Source organism: Passer domesticus, chromosome 15 (assembly GCF_036417665.1).
Source record: "Passer domesticus isolate bPasDom1 chromosome 15, bPasDom1.hap1, whole genome shotgun sequence".
In the NCBI taxonomy this organism is placed as follows: Eukaryota; Metazoa; Chordata; class Aves; order Passeriformes; family Passeridae; genus Passer; species Passer domesticus.
Window position 1 is genome coordinate 5,352,925 of NC_087488.1, and position 12,712 is coordinate 5,365,636.

Below are 12,712 nucleotides of genomic sequence, written 5' to 3' on the forward strand. Positions count from 1 at the left end.
AAATTATTGCTAATCTCCCTACAGTTCTCCAGCAGGCAGAGGCAATAAAACTCAGGTTGATATTCCTCCCTGCCACCACCTACTTTCCCCTCCTTTTTCTCCTTTGTCCTCTGCAGAGCTGCTTACAAGTGCAGCTGGGAAATAATATAATGTCTGGTCTAAGGATATATTGTGGAATCTGCTTTTTACCCCAAGAAGACTTCTATATTTCTCTGCAAATGCTTTCCATGGTAGGCACAGCCTGGATTCATTATGGCTACGTGGAGGAAGGGGATTGTATGAGCCTCTAGCATGGCTCCTGCTATTCTTTTGTCTCTTCCTCTAGCCCTAAATAAGTATAAACAACATGTAGACAAGACAAAACCTCAGCAGTGAACAAAAGCTGCCTGCATGTTATCCATCAGTATTATTTAAGTAGGACATGCTGGGCTGTTCATGATACACTCATACTGTAAGTGATAAGCTATAACGTATGGTATTCATTTACTTCTCCATTCCAACAGTAATATAGCAAAGACAATAAATTTTCCTGTTTGTTCTCTGACCCACTGTTCTTGGGTTAAGCAGCATGTTTGTCTACATTTGTCAGTTGTTACAAGCTTCTAGCTGCTGCAGACTAGGGTATTGATGAACCCTGGAAAATGGAGCCTTGAATAATGTATAAAGCATTAAACATGCAACCATTTCACTGGGAAAAAGGGGGGAAAAGTGTATTATATGTTTTCTCTGTTGTAGTTCCTTCATTTACAAAACATATTTGTCAAGTCTTTTGCTAAGAATAATGCCAGGATGCAGTTTCCCATCATTCTTGTTAATGGGACTGTCTTAGTGTTACAGTAAACAACCATAAGTCTTATGTCTCAGCCATTGTGCAGCACGCTTAGTTTTTTCAGCTTCCAATTAAGGGTATTTTAAATTTGTTGTCTACAGTCATAGGAGTGGTGGTGCAATTTCTGGTCTTGCATCAAGAGAGGGGCACTAAGGAAAAAGGTGTTTTACAAAGCAAGAGCGTACTTGCAGAATTACTGCGTGACTGAAGTACATATATCGGGTTCTTTAAAAGCTCAAAACTTATTCCTACCTGTTATAGCGATTTATTACTAAAAAAGCAGCACTGATTCATGCATTTTCCTGAACAAATTTACGTGATAAACCATCAATATACATTTACATTAGCAAATGGAACTCTCTATCATATTTCTGAGACCAGAGTCCAAGACTTCAGTGGCTGTGAATCAATGCAGCTGCATTAGCTTCAGTGGAATGGTGCTGATTTATATCAGCTGAAGCTCTGGTTTGTTAAATTCTTCCTCTTTTGGAAGCATGTATCAGAGCAGTGGAAAATTGCTGGATTTGATTTAGCCCCTATTTGATATGCCCCAGAATTCACCATTGCACTGGGAAACTTCAGTGAGCCTGTGATGATTTTATTGACACAAAGTTTGAATTACCCTCTTATCCTGGCCAAGGTTGAGAGGTTTTGGTGAACTCGGTGGAGGACAGTCACAGTACTTCCATTTGTCCTGTGTCACTTCTGTAGGTAAACAAAAATGGGATGTTTAGAGCTGTTTCCACAAGGACTAAATTCATGTGAAAATACAAACACCTCATTTCTAAAAAAGGAAAATTGCTGCATATAGATGTGAGCATTCTAATGCTGAGCATTTCATGAGCTAACATGGTTGCCTCCATAAACTAAGGATAGTGTGTTATCCTGCCACATGTTGGTTTCTGCAATCAATCCCTTCGAGAGAGATGTGGATGCACTGAGATGGGAATACAGCCATCAATTTCCTGAGCCTGACACTCCTGAAAGCCTAAAGCCCTGCACAGAGGTGAAGAGTCTGTGCATGCACAGAGCTGCAAGTCTCCCACTGACATTAACAGCCAAATCCCTGATTATTGAAACAAGTATTTAACCCTGGTGTGGTTCTCCTCAGCAAATTATTTGTGAACAGAGAAGTAGAACAGTTTGTGACATAAGGAAGGGAATGGGCATGTAATTCATGTCAGAAATATAAAATGTATGGCACATGAATCCTCTTTTCTACCTTTGTTGGAGGTCTTTACTATCCTACAGATATGATAAGGAAGCAAGCACTGGAGCGTGCTTCACATCCATAGCTGGAGGGATTGGTATGAAATGTATTTTGGCAGGGTTATTCACCAGCAAAACAGAAGGGCTTAGGCTTTATCCAATACATTAATATGGGCGCCAAGTACCACTAACAAATAATTTCAGTTAAGCTTCAATTAAATTTTCAGGATCAATACAATTACTCTTAAAGGTGAATATGATGGCTTTGGAATGACAGTTTTTAGGGATATTTAAAAAAAAAAAATCTAGAGTTTTTTTCCACTGGTCGAATGCATAGGTTTGTGATTCTAGAGAACATCCCCAGTGGTAACTTCCTAAAGCTCTTTGTGCTTATTGCCATTGTTTATTGGCATTTGGAGGGAGAAGCTCTATGGCTTTTGCTGTATACGGGGTCTTTCTTTTAGAATTAGTTGACTGAGGCATCTTTCTCCTCCAAATAATCAGCAAGGGTGATTTCACAGGTCCTAGGAAGGGAGTGCAGGTTTCTGGTACTTGAACAGGTGGGTATCTATGAAAGGCTGATGTTTAACCCCACAACTTCATTACCAGACTCCATCATAAGCAGCATCTCAGGATATCGTCAGTCTACAATTTTGAATCTCTGACATTACTTTCAGTTTTTGATTTACTGACTATGTTCTTAACATGAACCTTGCTAGTTTAATTCTCATCAGTGCTGCTATCTGCCATCCATCTTCTGAAGGAAATTATGGATCTACTGAAAAGCAGGAGGAGATATATAATTCAAGAAGTTTTCAAGATTCATTTTCAGGAAGATGAAGTGCCGACCACATTATGTGCTGAGTAGGGCTCTTTGAACAGTAACAATGCCACCTGCAGCACTAAACATGTATTATGAATAAATGTTTTATTGCAAGCAAGCCAGGAAAAAGAATGGTCAATCACTATTGCCATGTCTTTCCCAGCAGAAAAAGGATTCCTCTTCTGCAGCTCTAAAGATTTCTGTAGAAAAGTACATAACAATACAGAACTGGGTTCCACTTCTGTGTGGTCCATGTTTACAATGAGGAGAGCAATCCATGCATTTCTGGAAGAGATAGAGAGAACACACCTGAATGTGGTGCTGTAAAAAGAGCAGGGAGCACATTCACAGTGAGGATGATTAAAGTGGTACATTCTCCAGAGGGAATGGATGAGGGACCAGAGGGTGCTGCTGCTGACTATCACTAACACTGGAGTGATGTGTTCCCTCTTCCATTCTCCCACTTAATTAAATTAACAGTGGCCCAGCTCTACCTCACGGATGCTGTGCACTAGAACAGAATATGAAGGGAGGAATGCTGAGTGTTTAATTTCAAGTGAGAAGCTGTGGCTGGGTGGCAGTGCTGGATGGGGAAGCAGGAGCAGGCTGAGCTCTGGGCTGGTTTCATACACTGCGTTATTGAAACTCTTCCCAGTGGAACTGAAGAAGAATTTAGCCTAGGGTGCAATACTTTGAAAACTTATATTTATACTTCCTTCCTGCCACTTTATGTCTAAGTTACTCCAGTTTTGAGATACCTTTTTTACATAAAATGGGGGGAAAAAGGAATTCCTGAGAGAATAGGGATCCTGATCCAGCTTGTTCCATGTTCTCAGGAACATTTCCAGTTTTATCCTGATAGGATCAAGCAGAATAAAAGCTGAAATTAGTATAAAGTGGGGCTTGTGTAAAAAGTTACCTGAAAATATTTTTTTTGATCCTGAGAGAAACTAATAAGTTAAGAACTTCACGATAAATCATCAAAAATTCTGTTGTTTTCAACAACTGTCTTCTAAAAATGAGTGACTTTCTGAGCTGCTGAATAATTTGTAACAGGTAGAATACCTTGCAATCTTTTTCTCTCCCTTCACAAATTGTCTGGGAACACTTTAAGAGACTTTCAAATGATCTCCTGGATAAGAATTATTTTGCTACTCTGCTTTTCCTGACCTGTGGCTTGTCTGTAGATTGTGTGAGAATAGTCAGTGGAATACTGAGTGGAGCTCGGAAGGGCTTGGGGAACAGCAACAAAATGTCTGCGTTAGAGACAAAAGAGCCACTCTCCTGAAATTCAGAAGTTTAGGCTAGGCATGCTAATCATTACATTGATTATTAAAACCTTTGCAGTGTTGGGGTTTTGGGGTTTTTTTTGGGGTTGTGTTTTTGTTTTTTTTTTGGTAGACACCTCCAGGTTTTGGGAATTTTGGACATCTTAACTGAAATACAGAATCTGAGTCAGCCCAGCAAATTTGTTGTTCATTACTTCATTCCCATTTTCATAATTTTTACCTTTACACATACTTACTTTCTACCTATGAATGTATTTTTGGAATTAATTTAACTGTCTGTCCTCCACAAAAAAATGCAGCTTCTTTGTTAGCTTCCCTTAGGGACTGGTAGTTCTTTCAATTTTTGATTTTGCTTTGAATAGAAATTTTGTGTTAATTTTTTAATTAAGCATTAACAACACTGTTCCTTTATGTTGATGATGTGGATTGAGAGAAATGCTTTATGGCTGGGAGATATATTCCCTCTGGGATGCCTGTGACCACAGAACTTACATGTAGGTTTCTCTCTTTGCAGAGGAAGCTGTGCAATATTTTTCAGAAAATTTGCTAAATGTTTTCAAAATCTGATGGAATTATAATCTATCTGTAAAAATAATTGGAAAGATAAATGAAAAGTGACTGAACAAAACAATAACTAAAATACACAAGTGTTTGTGTTTTAATGTAGATGAAATAATTTCTTTTCATCAAGCTTGTGAAATTTCTCTAGAGTGCTTTTCCTTTCCTCTCATATTTGTAAAATTAATCAACCCAGAAAAAAAAGATGACTTTTGGAAGAACTAACACTTGGTTTGTATACAAAAATAAATTGAAAAAATCATGGTCTCTCCACATCTTTTAAGAAAGCTGATTTTTAATAAAGTCACAATTGGTTACACCATTCCCTTGAGATCAAATAAAAATATATTTATCCTTTGAATAACTCTTCCTTCATTGAGCACCTCCCTCAAAATTTCTCATTATTTCTAGGAAAACAAAATATAATCTTTGATCCTTTCTCTTTCAAAGCTGCTAGATGAAAATGAACTTTTAGAAACAATCCAGAATCCATTTGTCAGGATAATAACAATTCTCTGTAACAATTCTTTCTGCCTCTTCTCGCTCCCCCTACCCACATTAATTATAATGCTCTAACAGAACAGAGCTTGATTCCCTTTTTTATTAAGGTTGTTTCACTCTATTATTGATTAAGCTTATTTCCCATGATAAATAACCTTCCTGTCAAAAAATGATTTATGAAAGCCAGTGGTCTTTCTTTTTCCAGTTTGCTTTTCCTGTGGTTACATATTACATATTATCTCCTGCTGACTGGTTTGGGCAGTCTTTGAATCTACAATTACTGATCCTCATTAAGAGAACTGAATTTCAGTGCTGTAAAAGGCCTGGAGATCTATCAGGTGGATCATTTGATTTTAAGTTAGAAGCAGAAGCATCTTACCAGTGTGAGTATATGCTCTTGTGGTGTGCCTTTAAGTCTTCAAAATGTTAATAAATTAACAAGCACTATGCTAATGGGGACCAGCTCCTTGGAAGTGGCATCCCTCATGAACATACTGATACTTCTGGATTGTCAGTAGTCCCATTGGGATGGCAGTCTTTGCTCTCTCCATATTTGTAAATATATGTAAATATATATATTTGTATATATATTAAATGGAAACGAGCTTCTTAGAAGACACTAGCTCTGCTTTATGCAGTCTTGAGATGGACTGAGTGTGCTTTTGTTCAGATGTGTTTTGCTCTGTCAACAAACCTTTTGTCCTCAAATTTAAGATTAAACATGAAGTCTTCTGAGTTCCTTTTTCCTTGGTGGAAACACTGAAAACCACCCAGGTTGCACCTCATTTGTTTATTGCACAGGACTAGCTAACCTGATTATTGATGAAAATTGCTCAGAGCTTTATGTCTTGTATCCACAGCTGACACCTTTCCAGGCAGTGCTTTGTCCAAAACTCCTGTCCAGTTCTTTCACATTCTCACAACAAACTCTTCATCTCTGTCTGGGCTTCTTCCACTGCATTTTTTCTTTTGTTTGTTTTACTGCAACTGTTTTCTTTCTCCCATTCCTGCAGTTCCAAACAGCCAGTCCTTTATTTGAAATATGTTTCAGGACAAGCAGCTCAGGCCCAGGAGGAGCACAGCCTGTTTTTGGGGTGGTGGGAGGGTGACTCTCTTTTGTTCTTGGCTTGGCACTGCAGAATTCTGATCCACAAGGAAGTTTTCTCTGCAAATGAGCAGTCTTCAGAAATGTCCATAGAGAAATGTCACTGCTTTTTCATAATCCTGAAGAAGGCTGACTGCACAACCCCAAGTTTAGTAACTTTTTCACATAATTCACATTGCATTTCTGTGGAGAGATATTCTATTAGACAGACCTAAAAAAAAAATAAAAATTGTTCTTACATACCCTTGAATGGTCTCATGAAAAGCCTAGTGCTGATAAGTGAAAAGTCATAAAGCAAAACCTAATATTATCATTGCTTTAATTCTTAATCTTTGTTCCTTCGAGTCTGGGCTCTTAATAGAAACTAATGGGAACTCAATTTTTTTTCCAAGTCAATGGCGAAAATTAGAGTCCTGAAAAGACAGCAGGCTGACATTTTGTGTATTTAATACCTAAAATCAGCTTCAAAGAAAATGAAGCAAAAACATAGCAAATCAGCAGAGACAAATACTTTTTCCTTGTAGTATCTCTGTCCTCAGAATTAATGTTGCTAAGGATTTCACAAACGTGATACTTTTTGCTCCTGATATCCTGCTTACATGGGGGAAAAAAAAAAGGTAAAAGGTCATTTTCTTAGTCTAGTGTTGTGTGGCCATAATATTTCAAGTCTCACAAATTTTGAAAGGAGCACTTGATGCTGTGACAGGTGATAAAATCAAAGGGGCCAGTAAAGGACAGTGCTTTCCTGCTCTCTTTTAGAGTGGTTTCTCTTAACAGGATCCTCGGCGCTCGTGGACAGCAGCTCCCTGGGTTGCTGAGATCAGAGGTTGTCCTCAGTGCCACTGATATTTCTGTTCTCATGTTTTGCACAGTAACTGCACTCCCCAGATCTGCTCGCTGCATTATCCCGCCTGAGAGGTGGGGAGCTGCAGCACAGAGCCTTCAGGAAGCAGGGAGCAGGAGCAGAGTCTCAGGCTCTCACCCTGCTCTCTGACACAGCCTCAGTGCTGGCATCTGGCTGGGCTGGGCTGGTGGATGTGATGTATCAAATCCGTGATGGATGCTGGGCTTAAAAGTGGTTTCAGTCAGGTTAAACCATGACAGCCTGCCACCACCTCAATAGTAATTTTCTGGGTAATTGAATTTTTTCTTTTTTTTTTTTGCCTATTAAAGTAAATTAATTCATGACTGTTAAAAAGCTACATTGTTATCTGTAATAATTAACTATTATTAAGTCCAAATATAGAACTTTGACTCTCTGAAATGAAAATCAAGGGTTTTACTGTGCTCTGAGGTGTCGTGGCACTGTGCACTTTACAGAATACCTGGAGAAAGGGCCTGGATAATAAAGATGAATTCATTCCCTATTTGTATTAGGTAACAGTGGAATGATTATTATGTAACCAAATCAAAGAGAGTGAGGGATATTTCAATACAGTAGGCCAATGAAGTTTTAAAATAATAAGTACATGAAACACATTTAATTTTGCCTCCTTGCTCAGGTTTAACTACTAAGAAAAGGGATTTTGCCTGAACTCACTTATTAATTTTCAGACTTTATGGTTGAGGTGCCTTTAAATCTATTTAAAAGTTGCAAGAATGACTTGCTAAAGTAACAGTTTGTCTGGAGGGAGACATGAATTAAACACTGGATTGTGAGCTGAACAGGCTTGGCTCTGTCCTGAGCTGGAAGGACTGAAAGCCCAGTGGAAGAGAAGGTTATGTATCTTTAAACTGCCTCGTCTCACTCCTGATTGCAAAGTGCTCTGGGGACTGGGAAGGCCTCCAGCACTATCCTGGATGCTCCTGATGTCCTGTTAGAGGCACATTCGCTCTCCCTGGTGGCCCTGTGCTCCTTGCAGTACCTCTGGAGCTGTTATCAGCATCCAGCCTGCCCTGAAACTTGGGCATTGGCTGCTCTGACTGATTTTGGAGAAACCTTCTGGGAGCTGAGCAGAAGAATTTAAAGTTTTGCACCTTTGTCAGGGCAAGGAATGTTGCATCCTTTGCCATGCACACTTCCAAAACACCGGCCTAAGGTTACACAGGGACCAAGCCATGCCTGTGATCCTGTGTTTATGACTGCTCTTACACTTTTCTCACTTTCAAATTCATTGTTGCTAACTGAGAATCTTACTCTGTCATATTTTTAGTGAATATTGGTCTTTATTGTCTAAGGGAATCTGTTCCTGCTCAATCCAGATCTTCGCTGTGTTTATTCGTTGCCCATGTATTATAAGTCTCTTGACAATAAAAGAGTTTATGCCTCTAGGCATTCACCACTCTTGAAATAATCCACTGTCCTTGGAACCACGGGGACTGATAAGTCGTTGATTATTTTTTGGAAGCATAGATTGGGAAAGAGAAGCAGAGGGATTCAATTGCTTCTAAACTTTCAATTTGAGGCAACTCTCAAATGACGAATTTGTAGTCAGAATATTTCTCTCACACACTAAGGCATCCATCTGGTGAGTTTCCCAGAATTTCAAATCTAAAGAATTTCTTGGTTTTCTGAGATTTTTGTTTTCTTAAATGCCATCAACAGCACAGAACCAAGAATCTGTATCATGCATGTCATCTACTATCTTTAAAAAGCAAAAATAAGAAAAGGACACTTACACCGTGTGGCTTTGTCTTCCCAAAATAGATTTTAGTTTTAAATAATGTTTTTTAAATCTTTCTGGGTTTTGTTGTGTGTGCTGTATTTCAGTGATGTCTGCCATAAATATCTCTGTTTGTTTTAGTAGGAGGCATAACGTCTGAGAGAGGAGCTTGACATTTCAGAGACAGAGAATTGTTCTGATTTTCAGAAATAGGCACACTAGGAAGTGGTGCTCTGATTAGTTGAAGAGTCTGGCACTAGGGATTTAACCATAAAGAACAGACAAGGAGGAATCAAGAGGCTCTGCAGACACATTGGAGATGCACGACATATCCCACGAATCCCACAAATTTTGCAGGGAATGTACTGAATGTTCTATTCAAAAGATATGGCTTGTTCTTCTAAAAAAATCTAGGAAGATCTTGCCCAGGGTATTGTATGTTCTGACCCTTCACCATGCAATACACCATGCAATCATTAGTATTGCTGTGCTCAGTAACATTTGCTTTGATTTTTATTTTTGCTGTCTGGGATTGGTTTCATATTCTTGATCAATTGTATTCAAAACTTTCTAGAGTCTGGTAGTCTGAAAATAAACCCTGAACTGAGTCATGCACATATACCTTGAAAAATGGTTATCACCAAGTGGTCAGTTGGCAATTAATAGTGTGTAGTGTGTCCACTGAAGAGCTTCAGGCTTTTGAAAACTTTAGTTTTAGGATCTACAGAAAAATTTACTTTCCTCCCACAGCTCTGGGGAATCACTGGTCCAGAAGGCAGCTGAGTAAGAGGTAAACTGCAGCAGGAGTGATTTTGTGCAAACCTGAGTTAGATGGGTTGACCTGAAAACTTTTTATACTTTAAAGGGGAAAGTTGCTTTCCTACAAGTTTGGAAATCACTCAAAGACCTCTCTTCTGTGGGGCAAATCATTAGCATTCTGTTCTATATGCTTTTGTTGGTTTCACTTTTAAATGCTTTGGCTTAATGATATTGAACAAAATGATGTTCAAAAGAAAAATCTGAGAGTAAACAAATGGGGCACATCCCTACTAGGGATATTTTTAGATAAGGTAATTTCAGCAGACTGAATCTCCAATCATCAGGTATTTAAATAGCAAATGCATGGAATGGATGAAGGGAATTTACTGTGAGAGTGGAATAAGCCCTTTGGGTGCAGCTGGCAGTGCCATTGTGCAGGTGTTCCATGGTGGCCATGCAGGTTCACATGGCAAGGAGCGTAGAGATGTTATCTCAAGGTCTGAGCAGCACATTGGTCTCCATAATATGAGGCCTCACTCTGCAAAGAGATCAGAAAGGCCTCTCCAGAGTCTCTCCCCTAACGGGGTGTATGTGGTGCCTTGTTTTCTGACACACTTTGGGGAAGGGCAGCAGATTGTTTCCCTACACATCAGCAGAACCCTTCAGCAGCTGGAAGGCAGTGAGCCAGGTAAAGGAGGGGAGTCCACACTGAGGGAAAGTCCCTCTCTTATGAAGGAGAAAAATGTGCACCCAACAGCTGGCAACGGGTCTGCTTCTCATGAAAGAGCTGCTGGGAAGCTTCTAAGCACGTGGCTCTTGGAGGGTCTTTCTCTTCTTGGCTGCTCAAACATAAGGACGAGTTGGATGGTGACACTCTGAACCCGCATTCTCTGCCAAAATGGGCACCTTTCAGGCCATGGTGCCAGTAATCAATGCAGAATTCTGCTTGAAGGCATGGCACACCATGCAGTATATGAAAAAATATTGCTTTAACTGAGGAGAGAAGTGAAATAAATAATGTTAGTGCACCAGCAGAAACATGTGAGTGCAGAGGCTGAAGTTCAAGGAACACAAGCTGAGGATTTGTTACTTTATTTGTTACCACTGATATACCTTTGAGTGCTCCTGAATTTAGAAGTCCATTACCATGCTCGCTCATGGTCCATAACTGCAGAAACTGTGTTTATCAACGAGGGGAACAGAGAGAGAGATGTTATTTTCAAACTGTTGAGAGGTTATTATACAATCAATGGAGAGTGAAACACCTACATTAGAAACTGCATAAAAGCACTTGACAATGTCCTTTTACTAAGTTTCAATAAAATGTATTAATATGATTACTATACTACTCGTGTTCTAAAGCATGAGGCCTTTTTTTGACCTCTAAGTGCAAGATCCTTTTGAAAAATAGTAATGGAAATGTTTTCACCCTCTCTGTCAGCAATTTCTGTCATCCAGTTTCCATTCCTATTTGTGTTTAGAAAGGAAAATTACAGTGTAATTTTTTTTTTTTTTTAATTTTCTCAAAGCCTTATAAAGAGGTTTGCTGACTTTCTTTTATATTTCCATTGACTCAACGGGTGTTTCTCTCTATGTGAGCCTTCTTAACATGTATAAATGAGCAAGATTAATGAGAATTGTGCTTCATCAGTTCTGCAGGCAGGTGGTTTACAGTTTTGAGGGTGTAATTTGGTCTAGATTGAAGAGATACTTGCTTTATAAAGAAGCTACATCCATGTTTAAAGTAAAACTTAAATTTGTAAGTACTTTTCTCCTGGAGTTTTAACAGTTCCCTCCCCACTTCCATTCCAAAGAGTGAGGTCTAATTAACATCAACAATCTTTCTATGGCTAAAGTGTTTCCTTTAAAAAAAAGTTTTTAAGAACTGCTTTAAAATTATCAAAAATGGAGGTCAAGCAATGGCTTTATAACACTCCATTGAGCCTTTCTGTATGCCAATATACATTTTTCATCCTTAGCTTAAGGTTGTATTAATAAAGAAGAGGTCTGCTGCACATTATGCACCTCCTGATCTCGGCTATTTCACAGGAACAGTAAGCTATGAAACTTCAGGGTGATTTTTTTTCTATAATAATCTGCTTCTGTTCCTACTGATGAGGATCCAGTGCTCCTCTTTCTGACCTTCCATGTTCACCAGCCAATCAAGCCTGAACAGTTTCAGCAGTGTTAAACTTCACAGCTATTTCTGTTACTCTGAGGTCTGTCCCCATCGATTTTTAAAAAGTCAGCATGCCAGGAATTCATGTCAGATGTCAGCAAGCTTCAGAGTCACCACTGATAACCTGCTGTCTCAGCACATCGCAGCAGAACAGAGCATTCATGTTGTTCTGCTCCTGATTGTCTGGTGAATTGGGAAAACATTGTGCAAAATACAGCAGCTTCACTGGTGGGAAAAATTGCTGAACAGCACCTGCATAGTAAAGAAAGACCATCTGCTTATTTTCCATAGCCACTATTTCTCCACCTCGGTATCTGTCTGGTTTTTGTCAGGCAGGATCATGGAGCTGGTTCAATGAGAATATATATGTATCTATGTAAGGAAGAAAGAGAAAAGAGAGAGAAATCAGGAGCAGGATTCTGTTTTCATACAACTCAGAGTGTTCCTGTGGGACTGACAGCTACAAGACACCAGCAAGGACAGGAATTCACCAGTGCTCATTAAGCTGACTGGGCTGTTTATCAAGAAAATGTAGACAATTATTGTTTTGTGTAGTTTAAATCCATATACTTAAACCAAAAAGGCTTGATGAGGTGTAAACTATTCTTTCAGAGCATAAATCTTTTTGCTGAGAGAGATGGGAAGAGCTACTTCCCATTATCTCTATTTATTCATCCCATGTGTGAGGCAGGTTTTTTATTTTCTTGTGCAGCACAGAGTAGTGATTGCTGTCACAACCCCTGCATTAGATCAGATGAGTTAATTCCAGGTTAGTAATTTATACACTCGAATACAAGTACTGTCCTTGGACAGTAAGAACACCTGCATTTTCTTTTTGTTATATGACACCTTAGAAA